Genomic DNA, 20,099 nt, shown 5'->3' with positions numbered 1-20,099 from the left:
CTTGAACAGTGTACATAATCTCTGTTTGGCTCAATGTTTTCATTTGTCATAAGTACTTACTTCATAGAGTTGTTATGATTGCATAGATAAACAAAGACCATGCACATGAGGATAAACAGGCTATCTGTTCAGAGCTTGCTAGAGTAATCAGCCACCATCACTTGCATTTGGCAGAGACACAAAGATAGAGACACAAGGGAGTAAAAAGGCTTCATAGTGAAAAGAAGGGAAGGCTTCAGGTAGGCTCGAATCACAGGTTGTTGGCATGGGGAAGCTGGGGACAGGACAACTAGAAGCAGATCATCTTATGTCATTTGTTTGAGGAACATATTTGCTTTCTTTTGTTATTCCTCAGTTGGAATTGGGGGGGAGGAGGGAGGGAAGGAGGTTGTGAAGTTGTGGAATAGGGAAACTGGCTGTTACGGATCAAGTTCTGGTCCTTCTGAGCTGATTACTGCCGAGACTGAGATTTGGTTTCCCAGGTTGGTTGTTTGAGGATGTGGGTCACAGTTCTACTGCTATGTAAAGTCTGGCTATATCTACTTGTATATTCAGTCTCTCATGATAATAAAATGAAATAGTACATATAAAGTGTTCAGCATATGACTTAACCCATAGTGAAGCTGAGCTTTAATTTTGCCACATCTTCTTTTCCTAGTAAATACAGGAAAACTTAGGTTTGTGAGCATAATTCATTCTGGAAACATAGTTGTAATCCAAAGCACTTGTATATCAAAGCGAATTTCAAGAACCATTGGCTCAGTTGTAAGGTTCGGCATCAAATGCAAGACACCACTCATTTATCAAGTTAAAATTTATTAGAAATGTTTGCTCATCTTGTGGAACACTCACAGACCAAGTTACTCGCAATCGAAGGTTTTACTGTAATATACAACTTCACTCTTAGACCAACTTTCATAAGTGTTTCAAAGGAGGAAAGTGCAGTCAGAATTTATTTAGTTTGGCTTAAGGTGAGTCTTTCAATTCAGGGACATGATTGGGATTAGGTAGAAATATAACCATCCAGGCTTGGTGGAAATAGCAAGGCAAGGATTTTGAGGGACTCAAAGAATCTCTGGACATAAACTGTCTGTTGATATTTTCCACTGAAGAGTAGATGAGTCCTTTGAGAAGTTCCTGTAATGAATAATCATACCATTTGTGAAGCAGAACAGCCCTGGAAGAACAAAGAAATGGTAATGAATTGCAAAATCATATTAATATAGAAAGTAAGTTATTATTTCTGTTTTGCATGTCCAGGCTGAGGGTGAAGAAGGTTCTGGTTGTCACATAGATGGTGACTATTTATGCCTACAAATTCTTAAAAGATAGTTACAAAGATCTTGATTTAGTTGAGAAAATTTTAATTTCCCATGGAGATGCTTTTTTTCCAAATGATTCTCTAAATTTTTTCTAATGTTTTTTTCCAAAGAATTTGTATTTCTTCAATATATGAAAAAGAATTACAGAAAAAGGTAATATGGTTGAAAAAGATTGACAAGTTCTTCTACATCTTCCTCTTGTTGATACACAGTGCACTTGAACGAAAAAATATGAGAAGTGCAGCATTCAAGATGCCTCTTTAACTTTGTTTAACTCAGCAGCAGCTTTGAGTGTAAGTGGTTTATTTGGCAGGTCAGAAATTGATCCTAAGAAGCACCATGGGAGTGGTGGGGAAGTGAGAAAGGGAAGAAAAAGAGTCAATATAGGTGCATTAATGAGCAAGCTACTACTGCAGACGACTGGGGTTCAATCCTGCTGGAAACTCTAGGAGACAGTGTGAAAAGAGCGTCAGAGTTATCCCATTGTAGGTAGTTATAATCTATGGGCATTTATGCTCCAATTCCCCTTCCTCATTGGGTGAGAACTGTTCTTAAGAGATATTGACTCCCCCACCACTTGTGATTTGCCCTGGGCAAGGGCTAATAGAAAGCCCTCAGGCAGAGAGCCAAAAGATTTTAAAAACAGATCATCATCAATGTGTTCTTGTATCAAAACAATGAGTGCTATTGCAACAGTGAATATTAAAGGGTATATTCTTGGGGCATAAATAGCATCTGCTATAGTGTGCCACTTGTGATGAACAGATTCACTCATCTCCCAGGATAAGTTCAATTTGTCCCATCACTGCTTCTGCAAGTTGATGGTCCATAACAATTCCTAAAAAACAAATAAGACTTGCAGTGAGAAGGTTAATGGGGATTTAAAACAGGAAATATAATGGAGTAAGCTACAGTCCTCACTAAAGCAGTTGACACTGAGGCTCTAATTGACATTATACATCTCTTGCTATTGCTCACTCTACTCCCTTTAAGTACCTTAGCAAGTACCTCTGCTTGTCCCTGAGAAGTTCAAGCCCTGATTATATCTTTGTGTTGTTTTAAAAGCCTCAAACAAAAGACTATAATAAGAGACAAAGAAGGATATTACATAATGATGAAGGGACCAATCCAACAAGAGGATATGATAATCTTTGTTTTAAAAGTCTGTTAATGACTCAAAAAGAATCTCCAATAATTTGTGGATTTCAAACAAACTCCTCCCTGTCTTTATGACATAGCAGCAACCTCATCGCCCTGTTTTAATGTGGGTTAATTACATATCAGCACAGTAACTCCTTTGCCTGTTAATCTAATAGCACAAAGAGCTCCAAATGATCTGATGGCAACTATTTAGTGAGACCATTACTGTGTCCCCTGGTAGAAATACCCATCTCTTCCCCAGAAATCAGGACCTTTAATCCAGCAGAGAGCAAAATCTCTCCAATTAGGTCATTGGGAATAATGAAAAAGGTATCTTCGACCTTCACCCCTGTTCCAAGACTCATGTATTCTTCATACATACAGCATCACATAGTAGCCATTGGTCAGAGGTTATACCACATCTTGAAGCATAATACCCCAGTTCTGCAGGGCTGTAGTTCACTATGCTTTTAGAAGGCTATTCCAAAATTCCATTAGGTCAGCCACTTCAAGGATAAGAGAGATATATGATAGAACCAGTGAATTTCATGATCATATGCCTTCTTCATCAAAAAACTGGTTTCCTTTATCCAAAGCAATATGATATGCCATATAACACGATGCCATATCTGTGAGTTCTCATATAATCGTGCCAATCGAGAATGTGGCAAAGAACAGAAACTCACACCAAGAATACATATAAATTCCAGTGAGGAAAAATCACTGTCTTCTCTAGGGTTCAGTGCCACCTCCTAATTTTTGCCTTATCTGTTTTACGAAGCAATTTCAAGAAGCAAGGGGAGAGATGATATAACACAAGAAGCAAAGTGTGTGTTAATAAGCAAGATATCACTGTGGACAACAGGGGCTTAATCCTGCTAAGGATCTCTGGGAGACAGTGTGGAATATACTTTAGAGTTGCCTAATCTAAGGGACAAGAACACTGCAGTATTTCTATTCCAATTTTCATTCATTATTAACTAAGAATCTCCTGGTGGCATTAATTTTCCAGAACCTACTGTCTGCCTGTGCAAAGACTGAATGAAAGCCCTCAGGCAGAAAGACAGTAAGACATCGGGGCATGTAATGAAATACTGAATACAGAGGAGACATAGAGCAGCCACGGGGTTGCTTATACTCAGCATTTGATAAGATAATCTTAGTTTAAGAGCAGAGCTGATCTTCAGCTGGTTTGGTTTGCCCAGCTGTTCCAGTTGTTTACAGCTGGTCTCTCTTGTGATTGGTCAGGTTATGAATATGATGCCCCTAAATGTATGTGGTAGCTTCATAATTACTAGTAGGAGAGAGACTAGAAGTATAGGATGAGCTATAGTTCAAAATCCAGAGGTATGAAGAAGAGCTGTAAACACTGGAAAAGCACAGAAAGTTATCAGCCACCAGAACATTTGGCGAAACCATTCATTTATATGGCCAACTGGTCTTGGTGAGGAAAAACTAATTGCTCATGGTGATTTCAAGCAGAAATCTTAGGTTTTTTTAAACAGAATGAGACCAAATGTGAGTCTGGGCCCTTGAAGTAGAGATAATTCTTACATTCACAGTGACAAGGTATCTAGAGAGTAGACAGAAATCCTGAATTTGTTCACAGTTCAACTAAGTGGGCTTGTTAGCAATCCCATGTCAAGGTATATAGTTTGTTCATCTTTTGTGGAGGAGAACTGTGAAATGAATATCTACAAAAAGATCAAGTTAGTTCTATCTCCCAGTAGGCAACATCCTTTAAATGTAAGTAGCCCACCCAAGATCGTGCAATAAATATATAAATAAAGCCCATCTCTGTACTTTTAGTCTAGGGCTCCACTCAATAAATCGCCTTGCCTCTTACTTAAAACTTCTCAATGGTAAGAAATTATTTTTCAGCCCTTTTCAAAAGGGCAAACCTAGTATGAAACTCAAGCCAATACCATATGGAACAGAGAATAAAATGAATTAGCATATTATTAATTGCATACCATTAATTTTCAAGGACAATTGCAAATTAGACCAACTCATTTATTTCTAAAGTGTAGCTTATGCACGGGGAATATCTCCATGTCTCAGACAGGTTACCCATTTATTAAGATTAAAATATTTCCTTTCAATCTCAGTTCTCTGAAGGGTGCCATAATAGGGGGACAGATGTTGAATGGGAAGTGTGAGAGTTTGTGAGCCATAAGCCTAGCACTATAAATCAGAAAGGAAAATAGCAAAAAGAAGCAGAAAGGACTAAGGAAGCCCCTCTTTCTATAGGCCAAACACTCAGTCCACAGACATATAGAAAAGAAAAAACAATTTTAATGATATCAGCCAAGAAAAACTAAGAACATTATAGCAAGAATCTATTTTTGTCTCTTTGCTATCACCTTCATTATTCAGCTGGTGTCAGTAAGGTAAGATTCTGCAAAATTTTACTCCTGAATCATTTGCTACACACTGACAACGTGCTCTGCTCTGTGTTGACTTAGAAGACGACTCGGTCTCTGCCCGGGGCTGTTACAATCTGGTTGAAGTAGTCACAGCAATTCAAACATAAAAATGCCAGCTGAGAAGGGGATTAAATCTCAAGAGGTGCAAGAGTGCATGTAACATTATTAGCCATAACACCACATAGACGGTAATTAAGCAGGGAGCACTTCCATTTTGCTACCCTTAGCAGCCTATATCAAAAGGCCACTATTTAAATTAAGTTGACCTATGACCTGGATGTAACATGATTTGCCAAACTCATAATACTGAACATCAGTAATTCAAAAAAAAAATTTAATAATCAGAATTGTATGTGCAGATTTCCAAGATTTTTTGATATTTTAGACCCAAAACACAGGGTAATTTTTAGACTGTGAAACCATCTATCAAGTCACCCTGACACAAGAATATAACAGAGTAGAAAGTAAATTGGGTTTTGATACACTCATCTGACATGCCCATCGGCTAAGTCTCACCCCTGTGGGTAAATTTATTAAGACTGGTTGAGCAAATCAACAATATATTCATGATATTATGCAACTATGGCAGATTCAATCTATACTTACACATCAGTGAGGATGGTTCTACTCTGCACAAGTCAAATAAGATCAGTGTTAATTATTATTTAACTGAACCTATCTTCCACATAATATAGTATTATGATTAGTCAAGTGGTCAGAATGATTCCTTAATTCATAATGTCCTCAAGCAGTCTCCATTATTCAGCATATGTATATTGTGCTAAGGTATTATTTCAGTTCCATGAAGCTGGTAAATCTTAAGTTGATATAAGGCTGACTCTTATATCCAAAATGTTATCTTCTCAACCTTTTCTTAACTATCTGTAATATACATGAAAATTAGGATATTTAAGCTCATAAATTGGAAGAATTAATGTTGTTGACATGGCCATACTACCCAAAGGAATCTACAGACCATGCAATCCCTATAAGAATACCAATAGCATGTTTAAGAGAACTAGAACAAATAATCCTCCATTTTTTATGGAACCACAAAAGACTGCAAATAGAGCAATCAGAGAAAGAACAAAGCTAGAAGTATAACAACCCCATTGTTCAAGATATGTTACAAAACTATAATAATCAAAACAGTATGATACTGGCACAAAAATAGATCAATAGAACAGAATAGAAAGCTCAGAAATAAACATATACTTATATGGTCAATTAACATATGATGAAAGAGGTAAGAATATACAATAAGGAAAAGACAGTCTCTTCAGTAAATAGTACTGGGGAAACTGGACAGCAGCAAGCAAAAGAATAAAATTGGATGACTCTCTTACACCATGTACAAAAATAAATTCAAAATGGATTAAAAGTCTAAATGTGAACCTGAAACCATAAAACTCCCAGAAGAAAACATAGACAATAATCTCTTTGACATTGGTCTTAGCAACATTTTTTCTAGATGTATCTCCTCAGGCAAGGGAAACAAAAGCAAAAATAAACTATTGGGACTATATCAAAATAAAACGCTTTTGCACAGTGAAAGAAATCATTGACAAATGAAAAGGCAACCTACTGAAAGGAAGAAGATATTTGCAAAGGATATATCTGATAAGGGATTAATATCCAAAATATATTTAAAAATAACAATAATCCAATTAAAAAATGAATAGCAGATCTAAATAGGCATTTTTCCAAAGAGGATATACAGATGGATAACAGATGAAAAGATGCTCTACATCACTCATCATCAGGGAAATACAAATCAAAACCACAATGAGATATCACCTTACACTTGTCAGAATGGGGAGAATCAAAAAGACAAGAAAAACAAGTGTTGGCAAGGATGTGGAGAAAGAGGAACCCTTTGCACTGCTTGTGGGAATATAAATTGGTACCAATACTGTGAAAAACAGTATGGCATTTTCTCAAAAAATTAAAATAGAAGTACCAAACAATCCAGTAATTCCACTATTGGGCATTTACCCAAAGAAAGTGAAAACACTAATTCAAAAAGATATATGCACCCCTATGCATCTTGCAGCACTATTCACAATAGCTAAGAAAAGGAAGCAACCTAAGTATCCACTGACAGATGAATGGATAAAAAAGCTGTGGCATATTTACACAACATAATATTACTCCAACAGAAAAGAAAGAATGAGATCTTGTCATCTGTGAGAACAGGGATAGACCTAGAGGATGTTATGCTAAGTGATAGTGCTAAGTGATATATAGTCCAACAAAGACAAATACTGTATGATTTCACTTATTTGTGGAATTTAAAATACAAAACAAACAAAAACCAGAAATAGACCCATAAATACAAAGAACAGGCTGTTGGTTGCCAGAGAGGAGAAAAGGTGAAGGAATGGGCAAAATGGGCGAAAGAGAGTCATCCATTTATACAACAAATAAGTCACGGGGATGAAAGGTACAGCACAGGGAACACAGTCAATGGTATTGCAATAGCACTGCATGGAGACAAATGGGAGCTACTCCTGTGAGCATAGCATAAAGTATTGAGTTGTTGCATCACTATTTTGTACACTTAAAACTAATGTACCATTGAGTGTCAACTATATTTCAATAAAAAAGTACACATTTCCAATATAATTTTAGTTATATTGAAAAGAAAAAGGAAATTAAAGTATTAATTTTCAGGATCCTGCCAAGAAACACATGGCAATCCTGATTGCTTCTTGAACAAAGGGACTATTTACAGGGATTTAAGTAGATTCAAGAGAATCTTAAGCAAGCCACAGTGAAGCACCCAAGAACTAACAAGAAGTCATTGCAGTCCCTGGAAGTTGAGGAATGTAGGGAAGGAGTGATTATTAGTGAAGCCGAGAGAGGTGTTGGGGTTGTACAAGAGGAACCACATGACAGAAGCCCTAACTGTAGAACCAGCCACTGACAGAATCACAGACAGGCAGGGAAGAGAAAGGAGAATGGGGATAAATATCCTAACCTCTCTTGTGTCCTGTCATCTGATCTCTTGCTTCTGTGTGCCTTCCACTGGCTGATATCAATAAGAAAAAAAGCAAATCAAGGTAATACAAACTGTAGTTGACAGCCTCCTGGGACACAAGCCAGGGCAAGAGTGGGGGCCCAGAAAAGAGTGAAGAATATACAACATAATGATTAGATGTAGTAGATATAGTCAGATAGATATTCTATGTTGCATACCCTCAGGAAATATGTTTATTAAACATATAATCTGTGGCCTCCTCTAATAAAACTATGAAATTTCTTTCTAAAGTCTGTTTCTTTTCTGAAATAATTCATTTCTATTTCAAGAGTAAATTATTTGGTAGCAGATTTTAAACTATAATTAAGTATCTCCATGAGTGTTACTTATCCAAAAGAAGACTTTATTTATAGAACATTGGATGTGCTTTAAAATTCACTTCTTTATCTACTAAAGACAAGTTTCACCATAACATTGCTCTAGGATCCCAATACTGATAAGCACCAATAAGACACTTAAAAATGACCTTACAAACCATACGATATATTGACCAAGAGTTCCTTTTTATTTAGTTCCATGAATTCTCTTCTGAAAATGTTATTTACAATCCAAAAACCTCACTCAGATTGACAGGGATGTAATTAATAACTTTATTCTTAAAAGTTAATGCTTTCATTATGTAGCAATGAATGTGTGATCCAATATGTACTATTTACAAAAAGTACATACTCAAATGAAATATTCTCACATTTAAAAGGGGGCTTAGCCATTGCCGAAACAAAACAAATAACAAAACAAAACAAAACAACAACTAATTATATCTTTGACTAAGTGAAACAATCCAAGCAGGATGCTGAGTGTGGAGAGAGTGAGTCAGCCCAGCCTGATGTGTGTAGATTAATATGAGCAAAGAGAGATAAGGAGATTGTAGATAGTGGAGGGGTGGTGAATTCTAGACCTCAGAGGTGGGGCGTGCCTTCTAAAGACTAAATTCATATTGGTGTTTTGTAGAGGTAGAATGGAAATGGACTTTAGTGATCAAGGAAGTAGAGGAACTATTCAACTAAGAGATTTAATGAACCATCAACAAGAATAAAAATGGGAGTGAGTTACAAAGGGAAAGATATAATACATGCTTGTAGCCTCCTCTGCTACTTTTTTCTCAATTAATGTCGAAATGTTGACCTGATATATTTATCAAGATCCATTTTTTTTTCTACTTTTAATACATGCTTCCCAAATGTATTCAGGCATGTTAATTAGCCCATTTAGGTAACTCCCCCAAACTATAATTATAAATGTTTCTGTATCTGACCAAATAATCAAGCCCAAGCATGATAAAATTTTTCATAATTTTTCAAAATTATTAGAATGTTCAATCTACTTGACTAAGCACAAAAACATAGCTCTGCTCAAGTGGAAATAAGCCATATTTACTTTTATTTAACCTCTTTTTAAACAAAATTGGACTCCAGAGCTCATGTTATTTCTGACACTACTATGTATCTCTTTATGAAGATGAGTCCTATTTCCCAAACTAAGGGAAACACTATGCTAGAAACACTAGACTGGTGATTCCTAGCAGCATAGAGCTCACAGCACAGAGCAAATTGCTAAAACAACAAAGTTTTGATGAAATGAAGTTAATTTATTTTCCTACTATCAATTTTCACAACTGAAAGTCTCATGTCTCTTTTTTCCCTCTAATGTTACAACCAATCCCCTGAAGCAGAGTGCATTCTAAATTCATGCTGCCTATTTATTCTGTCATACAATTTCTGAAGTCACTCACTCAAATCTAAATTGTATTTAATCCACGTATAAGCATCTCAATGAAGGGTAAATATAAACTGGAATTTTCATATAACTATGAAAATAAAATCTAACAAATGACAAACTGTTGTGAATTATTTTGATCACTATTCTTTGGGCTTTAAAGGCTTTCAAATAGGCTTTAAACTACTTCTAAATCTGTAATTTCATTTTGTATTGGCTTTATGAACATAATATGGATTTATCCTCATTTTTGTTTCTTTAAATATAATAAAACTCCACCACAGGCATACTTCATGTTATTATGCTTCACTTTATTGTGCTTCACAGATAATGCATTTTTTACAAATTGAAGGTTTGGGGCAAACCTGCATCTTTATCAACACCATTTTTCCAACAGCATTTGCTCACTCTGTGTCTGTGTCATGTTTTTGTAATTCTTGTAATATTTCAAACTTTTTCATTATTATTATATTTGTTAGGGTGATCTGTGATCAGCAATCTTTGATGTTACCATTGTAATTGTTTGGGGCACCACAAACCATGCCCATATAAATACAGCAAACTTAATTAACAAATGCTGTCTGTGTTCTGACTGCTCTGCCTACTGGCTATTCTAGCTCGCTTTCTCTCTCTCTCTCTCTCTCTCTCCCTCTCCCCCCCACCCCATGGTTTCCCTTTTCCCTGAGATGCAACAATAATGAACTTAGGAGAATTAGTAACCCTTCACAACAGTCCGAAGTGTTTAGGTGAAAAGAAGAGCTACATGTTTCTCACTTTAAATCAAAAACTAGAAATGATTAAGCTTAGTGAGGAAAGCATGTTGAAAGCCAGCATAGACCAAAGGCGAGGTCTCTTGTACCAAGCAGTCAAGTTGTGAATGTAAAGGAAAAGGTTTTGAAGGAAATGAAAAGTGCTACCTCTGTGAACACTCAAATAATAAGAAAGTAAAACAGCCTTATTAATAATACAGAGAGGGTTTTAGTGGTCTACATAAAAGATCAAACCAGCCACACTATTTGCTTAAACCCAAGATGAACCCAGAGTAGGACCCTAACTCTCTTCACTATTTGAAGGCTGAGAGAGGTGAGGAAACTGCAGAAGAAAAGTTTGAAGCTAGCAGGGGTTAGTTCATAAGGTTTAAGAAAAGAAGCCATTCTCCATAAAAATAAAAGTGCCAGATGAAGCCTCGAGTGCTGATGTAGAATCTGCATCAAGTTATCTAAATGATTTAGCTAAGATAATTAATGAAGGTGGCTACATAAACAACAGATATTCAGTGTAGATCAAACAGCCTACTGTTGGAAGAAAATGCCATCTAGGACTCTCCTAGCTGAAGAAGAGAAGTCAATACCTGGCCTCAAAGCTTCAAAGTACAAGCTGACTCTCCTGTTCGAAGCTAATGCAGCTGGTGACTAAGTAAAAGCCAATAGTCATTTACCATTCCAAAAATCCTAGGGCCCTTAAGAATTATGCTAAATCTACTCTGTCTGTGCTATAGAAATAGAACAACACAGCCTGGATGACAGCATCTGTTTACAACATGCTTTACAGAATATTTTAAGCCCACTATTGAGAACTACTGCTAAGAAAAAAATCCTGTCAAAATATTACTGTTCATTGACAATGCACCTGGTCACCCAAAAGCTCTGATGGAGATATACAAGAGATTAATGTTGTTTCCATGCCCACTAACAAAACATCCATTCTGCAGCCCGTGAATCAAGAAGTGATTTCAACTTTCAAGTCTTATTATTTAAGAAATACATTTTGGAAGGCTGTAGCTGCCAAAGACAGTGATTCTTCTGATGAATCTGGGCAAAGTAAATTGAAAACCTTCTGGAAAAGATTCATCATTCTAGATGCCATTAAGAACATTTATGACTCACAGGAAGAGGTCAAAGTGTCAACATCAACAGGAGTTTGGAACAAGTTGATTCCAACCCTCATGGATGACTTTGAGGGAGTGTACAGATGTGACTGAATTGCTGCCATCTCATGATAAGACTTTGAAGGATAAGGAGTTGCTTCTTATGGATGAGCAAAGAAAGTGGTTTTTTGATATGGAATCTACTCCTTGAGAAGATGTTTTGAAGGTTGTTGATATAACAACAAAGGATTTAGAATATTACATAAACTCAGCTAATAAAGCAACAGCAGAGTTTGAGAGGATGGACTCCAATTTTGAAAGAAGTTCTACCATAGGTAAAAGGCTGTTGAATAGCCTTTCATGATACATAGTAGTGATTTGTGAAAGGAAGTGTCGATTGGTACAGCAAATTCATTGTTGCCTTATTTTAAGAAATCACCACAGCTACCCCAACTTTCAGCAAATACTACCTTAATCACTAGAGTATTGTGTAAATATAACTTTTATATTCACTGGGAAACCAAAACTTCATTTGACTCACTTAATTCTGATATTCACAGTAAAGATTTATTGCAGTGATCTGAAACCAAACTCGAAAGACTTCCAAAGTATGCCTGTATATGTTTTTCCATACCAGACCTATTCTTCATATGCACGTATGTTATAAAATAAAACATTCTCCTTATACCATAATAGCCAACACTATAGATGATAACTTTCTTTGCTACATTTGTAATGGGGCTCTCCTAACTTAGAAATTTCATTGATAAATTACCTATTTTTCTAAAGACAGCACAAATTCAAAGAATCAAATCTTGGGACCAAGTAAGACATTGAAGACACTCAAATATATTCACCTTTGGTATCCCAACCTCCTCAGAATGGGCCAGAATTCAGTTATTCTAGATAACATCTGAGGATTTTATATACATTGTAAGTCCTCTAGAGAAAGATATTGGACAACCTTATAATGTACCTTTAGTACTTTTGCTGCTAGTTTATTATACAATCTGTCCTATAGCCTCCATAGGTATTACAGCTTCTGTATCTTAGCCCCTTTTCTTTTGTTTTGAAGTCCATGTAATGCAATCTGAAGAGCAGACGCTCGTGTGATGTTAGATCCTAATTTCAACTCCTTAAACTTAGAATAGGAAAGAGTCTTATCATCACCTAGATAAATGCCCTCCCAAATTTTCTTCTACTACTTCCTTGATATGTCTGCCCCTCCTTTGCTTGAACACTCCCAGTGACAGGGAGCTTAACACCTTGTGAAGATATCTCTATGTGCAGGTCTTTTCTGCACTAGGTTAATATCTCCTTCCTTCCACTATTTACCCTTTGGCCATAGTACCAGCCTTTCAACTATTTGAAGACAGTCATTATGCTTTATTTTCTTCTAAGAGAAATGTCTTATATTCCTTCAGGGAATGAAGTTAATGATATTTAGCCTGGAAAAGAGAGCACCCATGTCTAAGAACATACAAATCTGGGTACCACTTCCCCCAGACCTCAGGCATCCCACACAGCATTCTGTCTCTGATAGCAAATCCAAAGGATTCACTGAAAGAAAGAACAGGTATATTCCCAAAAATCAACTTCAAAAATAAATGTAAATTTATGGCCTCAAACATTTCCTCAATTAATGATTATGTACTTATCATCACAAAATTTGGAAGGTCTTTTGAACCTGTATTTCAGTCTCAACTTTCTTCAGAAGTAACTATTATCCTAAGTCTATAGTTACACATAATAAAAAAAGATTTTGATTTTATTAGTTTTAAACTTACTCCCATTAAGGTTTAAAGTAGCTCCCTAGTTTGAGTTTTCCAGAATATGGAAAACAAATCAGCATTAGACTATTATCCTGTCCTCATTTTCCAGCATTGTTTACCCCTAATATTTCTCATCTGCTCTCATACAATACCTCTTTGCCACTTTTTCTCTACCCATTCCCTCCCCTAAAGTTTTCTAATTACTGATCTGGAACATGTCCTGATTTTTTTTTTTTTTATCTTAGGGAATAGTGCTGGAGTGTCTCACATATTTTAATATATATACAGTATATGCTTTGGTTTGTGAGCCATTTGAGCTTTCTGAGAAGATTCAAAGTGTTATCAAGGAGTAACACCTGTGTAAGGAAAAAAGAGGAAGCAGGATTGGGTAGGGGAGCCATTAGTCTGTATTGCAGATTTGACAAAGTCTAAGATAACACCAGAGAAGCTCCAAAGGGAAGAATACCCATTAAATAGTTCTAATGCATTGGGCAAAAATGTGTAGGCCTTTGTACCAGAATCTTTCTCTGTCATTGGCTAACCAGAAGAAGGTTACTTCACTCAAAACTAGAAGTGGGCCCAAAGAAGTTAATAGCTAGAGGCTGCTAGCTAAACACAGTTTGGAAAGCAGGGCCATGAGCTCTTTCTTGAGGGGCAATCTGAGAATTCTATCTCTGCCATAGTCCCCTCCTTGCACCATGTGGATCCACTTCTCCGTATATGTGTGGGGAGCTTCAGGACTCTGATGGAACTTTCTTACAAAAGGAAAACTTAGAAAAGATGAGTTAGGGAAAAGAACTACATACAACCCCTGTCACTGCAGTTGGTTCCAAGACTGAAATCATCTGCTTCTTCCACTATTTAAATTTTCCCTGCATAAACTATTACCTTTGGTGGTCACAATGGCCTACTTGAGGGTATGATCTATATCCTCATTTCTTAAAGGTCTGTGCTGTAATATATCATTCTCATATACGGGTTGCTATATAATCTATAATCTTGTCTATAATCACAGTTGGTCAAGAAATCACCAATAGGCACTCAAATGAGTGCAGAGTTTCACATATATTATTCCTTGTTCCCATAGTAACAGTAGCCCTGCCTCCTCTTGATAATCAGGTCAATTATCCCTACCAATATCTTAATTCCTCTTATTGACTACTGGCCCCTGGACATAAGGAGTCCGAAGTGCTCAGGCAGCAACTTTAGCTTGTAGTTCAAATAAATCCTTGCTGCATCCCCTGACAAGAGTAAAGTCCCTTTGAGAACGAGTGCCTCTAACTTTCAGAGTCCAAAGTTCCAGGGAAAGTAAATGTAATCCCCCAGTGGGTTACTGGAAATAGTGGTAAGTGGATGCATTCCTGTTTCCATCCCTTTGTTCCCAAACCAATTAACTGAGCTCATAATATCATATAGACTCTTTGACTCAGTGGGCATGCTATAACCTGTAGTATGCCCCCCCCCATGTCCACAACTAATGCTTTTGAATAAGTGCTTCAGCTGTGCCTTCAGTAGCCCATTCCAGCAATCTATCAGGCTGGCTGCTTCGGGATTCTGCAGTATATAATTCAAATAATAGTGGCACCGGGGTGGCTCATTCGGTTAAGGGTCCGATTCTTGATTTCAGTTCAGGTCGTGATCTCATGGTTTGTGAGATTGAGCCCTGCATTGGCCTCTGTGCTGACATGACAGTTCAGAGCCTGCTTGGGATTCTCTCTCTTTCCCCCTCTCCTTGCCCCTTTCCTGCTCATACATGAACTCTCTTTCTCTCTCTCTCTCTCTCAAAATAAATAACTAAACATTTAAAAAAAGAATCTTTATAATTCAAACAATAGATCCTATGGGAATAGGCCCACCTCCTTATCTTTTTCACTAAGTCAGTCCCTTGGTCGGGTACTATATTATAGGGATTCACCACCTGGGAACCAAGTACTTCACAAGCTGTTGGACTGTGGTATTGATTGAAGCTCTTCAGGAAAGTAAGACAGCAGCCAGGGTAAGTGTTCAGTCTTATGAGAAGGAATTACTGGGGTCTCTAGGACACAAGAAGCCTAAGACAATTAACTTAATATCAAGTGGTTATTTGATCTTCTTAAAGAATACTATCATTTCAAAAATTCATAGTCGGTTTCTTATTGTCAGTCTGATTCCTCATCTTCTAGATGGCATGTGCCTCACTAAGGCCTTTAGCATTCTTGCTACCTCTTGATCACCCTGCTTGATCAGCATGGTATCGTTTATGTAATGGATCAATATGATGCCTCATGGGATACTGTTATTATGACAGAAAGCAGAAGACTTAGCATAGCACTGGGGCAAATTTGTGAATGCATGATGTTCTCTGTTCCATATGAATACAAACTATGACCCTCCTTCTCTATTGGGAAAAAAAAATTCATTCACCAACTTAATGGTCAGATACCAGGTATATGAGGTCACACTAATATGCTCTAGGGATAGTACCATGTTTGGTATGGCAGTTGCAAATTGGGGCCATCACTTGGTTGAGACTGAAGTAGGCTATAGTCATTCTCCAGGATACATCCGGCTTCCTCAGTGGCCATATTATAGAGGTTTATTAGGTCTTTAAAGGTGGCACTAATCTTGATTCTACCACCTTGGACAGTGAGGGGCAGATTCAGGGGCTTCCGCTTGGCCTTCTTCACTACAGACCAGGAACCCAATGTGAGAGTTCCTCCATTCGTCAAGAACGCTAATCCCAATTATACATTCAGAGTCCAAAGGAAATGAAGACTAGTTGGATTCACAGACCCAATGGATCCACTCTAATATACATTTATCTAAGACTTATTATATTTGTTGTATAGCTTCCATGTGCCTTCATGTAAATGGAGGCTATAACAATAATGATACATCACCCTTCTGGGTATCAAGGATAGCTGAAGCCTTGTTTGTCCATACTCAAAATGTTTGAATATTCTTTTTTCCCAATAGGTAGTCACCAGAGTAAGTGGCTATTGGTCCTTTGAGAAAGGACTGAGGAAATCATTACAGAACATGTTTGTTGTGCTATTATATCTTGCTTTCCCTCAAGGCCTTGCAACCTCATCAATCAGTGGGTTCCCAGACTGAAAATTGGCATAAGTGTGGAAACTGAGCAAATTTACTGAGGCTATGGTCTTCAGTTTCCCATTCTTCCATTCTTGCTTTCTTTTGATTATATATGTTAAGGAATATCCTTTTTAGCTGCCCACTTATTTTGCCTTTAGACATACTGCATTCCATTAACCATCTCCACAGCTCTCTGTGGGTGAAGCCCCCCCGGGCTATCACTCTGATCTTTATAGTTGTTATAATAATTATGACTCCTGGTTTCTGTAATTTAACTGCTACTACATGGCCTATATTGTTTCTGAGCTATATCATCCCCATAGCTATCAAAAAGATAGTTGCAATTAGAACCTCTCTCCCATAAGCCCAGACTTTCAGAGGAGAGTCATTCCCAAACATTTTAGTGATGCAGGATTCCTTCTCACTAATGCATTCTTTTAAAAATTTTTAAAATATGTATGTATGTATGTATGTATATAATTCACTTTTTAAATTTAAGGGATGGTTTCCAGATAATTTTATGATACATTGACTTATAGTTACAGAAAATATGATTTCTGGTTAGTCTGTAGTAACTCTGGTATTCAATAAGGATATTTTAATGTGGAAGAGATGCTTTTGGAATCTATGCCTAACTTATTTTTTTTATTTTTTTTAAATCCAAGTTAGTTAACATATAGTGTAATAATGAATTCAGAAGTATAATTTAGTGGTTCATCACTTACATTGATACCCAGTGCTCATCCCAGCAAGTGCTCTCCTTAATGCCCATCACCTGTTTAGACTATCTCCCCACCCAACACCTCTCCAGCAACCCGCAGTTGTTCTCTGTATTTAAGAGTCTCTTATGGTTTGCCTCCCTCTCTCTTTTTATATTATTTTTCCTTCCCTTCACCTATGTCCATTTGTTTTGTTGCTTAAATTCCACATATGAGTGAAATCATATGACATTTATCTTTCTCTGGCTATTTTGCTTAGCATAATACACTCTAGTTCCATCCATGTTGTTGCAAATGGCAAGATTTCATTCTCTTTGATCTCCAAGTAATATTCCATTATATACCTCTTCCTTCTCCCTATCCACCCCCCTCCACACCTTCCAGAAGGTCTCCATCTACTATGTTCATTCTATGGGTCTGAGTGGAGCTCCATGGACAAATCAATTGAGTCTCTTTTCTTCCCAACACAACACTCTGGAATCTTTGGTAAGTCCTAACGGTTCTGCTTTAGTGACCATGATAATGATCATGCTGGGGGGTGACAGTGATGGCCAGGCTATGAGAAGACCAGGGAGGCTGGAGGGTGGGGCATAAGGGTGTGGAAGGGATGGCCCTGGAAACCACAGTGGTGGTGGTGTAAGCTGCATTGGTGATAGTGGTGCAGAGTGACAGTGGCCTCAGGGATGACCCTGTTACAGAAGAGTAGGTGTGAGTAGGGAAAATTATCGCCGTGTTTTAAATAAGTCAACAGAGAGGAGGGATGCAGGCCCTGTTTCTGCAGCATTCTTTATGGGTTTGGGGAATGATATGTCTTCCCAGCTTTACAAGAGTCTTCTAAACTCATATAATATTTCCATTCTAGTATCAATTTCCAAGCTTTTTAAATCTCTTCCTCTGCCATCTTTTATGGCATTTCAGACATTTCAACTTTATTCAAAAAGGGCTGCTGCATCTAAGAGTCACCTTTGCAGCAAGTCTCTTCCCTGACCTCAGTCCTTGGTAGGATATTAAGCAAGTATCCTGAGAGTATGTTCCAAGTCAATATGTTCTTCCTTATTGAAACTTGTATTTTAGCCTCTTCGATTTAATTCTGGCACCCTGAAAATCCAATCCCAAGTAAATTCCTGCAACTCTTTCTGGTTCATGCTGGTTAATTCTTGGAGATTCTTTTGTACAAAGTTCTTTTCTCCCACAACATGTTCCACATGCCTCCAGCTTAGTTGTCCTTCAACTTAACACTACTTATTGGCCTGAAAGCTAAGAGAGGAGTAGGGACTAATCCTGAGAGGGCTCCCTGCAGCCTTGCAAGGAAGAGGCCTCAGCAGTATCTTCCCACATGTAGATGTGCTAGCTCTTGATAAGGAAGCATGAGTCACCTCTGGGAGGCTCTGGGGAGTCAGAAGAATTTGTGGAGCCAAATGCTTTAGGCACATTCACCCAGATGTGTCAGGATACAGCTTTTCCCAAGCAGGATGATGACTTTGGCCCAACAGTCCTGCCTTGGCTGAGCATTCAGTCATCTTTGAAGCTCAGTAGCTATTAAATCCTGAGTTTGGTCATCAGCATTTTGAGCTCCACTGACGGGTTTAGCCATCAAGCCACCACCACGTTATGCCAAGAATAGGGCCCTTGTGCCAGGGATACTGCCTGGTATAAGATCCTCATTGCCAACCAGATGGTGGGCCATCCAGACCCAAAATTCCATCTTACTGGCTGTTTTATTGGATCTGTTCTAGTACCACTGTGTCAGTTGAGTTCTGCAGGAAGCAGATCCTGAGGAAATTAGGAATTCAAAAGCTTTATGGGCAAGCAACACCTATGAAAGGAAAAAAGAAAAAATGAAACTGAGCAGGAAGGTCTGACAAAGTCTCTGGCAGTCAACAGGTCACACTGATATAAAAATTGCCTGTTAGAGCTGTCCCATATTGGGTGGAAGCAGCCTCCCCTTTATAGCACAATCTGGTTTAGTCACTGATTAAGGCCACTCTGAGAATATGATCTTAACTCAAAGGCTGAGCCAGAAGTGAAAGAGTTAAGAAGCAATGACTGTCTACTTACATACTAGTCCAATGGTCCCTATCATTGTCTGTCACAGTTATATTTCCCAGAGCTTGTCAAAAAGCACTCAAGATTTTGAATTTTGGACCCACTAGGACACTGGCAAGGCCTCTGAGTAATAAAATTACTAAAATAACCTCTGTTGAAGGTCAAATCCTTAAGTTAGAATAAAAACTTAATTCCTAGCCAATCTAGTTGTCTAGTTCAGATAGAAGACAAGTGTGACCAGTATTTTTCTTCAGTAAAGTGTGCTTGCTGATTGTTCCTTAGAAACTTGCTTTCATGAAGGTGTTTGCAAATTGATTTTCTTATAGTTGTTCTTGATGCTTCTTTTGCTGCAAGTCTTATCTGAGTTAATCTATTACCTTATATATTGGTACGACCATAACTCCGATAAAACATAACACATTTTCATTTTGTCACTCCATTATTTTTGCAGTAAGTCAATATAATCTGAGGTGAAGCATGCCTTGCTCAGCATTTATCGATCTGTCGGTTGTTCATTGTTTACATCAAAACCCCACTTGTCAGTTCTGGCTCTATTACAATTATCTTCTCATAGGGAAAATGACAGCTTCAAAGCCCAAATATGAGTCAATTTCCAAGGTGAGTTACTCTCAAAATGCTGGTCCCAAATGTGCACCTCCCTTCCTCCCTCTAGGCATGAATGATGGATGACTTTCATTTTCTAGCTAAAAAAGAGAAAAACATATATCTATCCTAACAAGATACCACTTTCTCCCATACAAAAGTATTTTAATTGCATCACAGTGCATGAGCACACAGTAGATGTTCAATAAATGAAAATCATTATTAATATTGGTTCAAAAAACTATAAGCAGGTCTGATAATTAACAGGAATCAATTATGGTGAGGTGGGATGGGGAATGATGAGGTAAGGCGGGTTAGAAAAACTTTTCCAACGCCCACAGAAATTAAATTGGTCTTTCAATTACATCTCACTAAG

The 20,099-nt window shown here is 37.5% G+C and overlaps 1 long non-coding RNA gene across 2 annotated transcripts; it reads left to right on the top strand.

Annotated features, from left to right (window-relative positions):
- Nucleotides 1-156: 156 nt before the first annotated feature.
- On the top strand, nucleotides 157-17,554 carry LOC122238027. Of its 2 annotated transcripts, XR_006216981.1 has the most exons (4): nucleotides 157-239; nucleotides 1,113-1,196; nucleotides 15,191-15,279; nucleotides 17,459-17,554. It is a non-coding gene; the product is annotated as an uncharacterized LOC122238027 (long non-coding RNA). The 2 variants fall into 2 exon arrangements; XR_006216982.1 differs by lacking the exon at nucleotides 15,191-15,279.
- The last annotated feature ends 2,545 nt before the right edge of the window (nucleotides 17,555-20,099 follow it).

Source organism: Panthera tigris, chromosome B1 (genome assembly GCF_018350195.1).
Source record: "Panthera tigris isolate Pti1 chromosome B1, P.tigris_Pti1_mat1.1, whole genome shotgun sequence".
NCBI classification, from domain to species: Eukaryota; Metazoa; Chordata; class Mammalia; order Carnivora; family Felidae; genus Panthera; species Panthera tigris.
The sequence above is the reverse complement of the archived record's forward strand: the minus strand, read 5'-3'. Positions and strand labels throughout refer to the sequence as shown.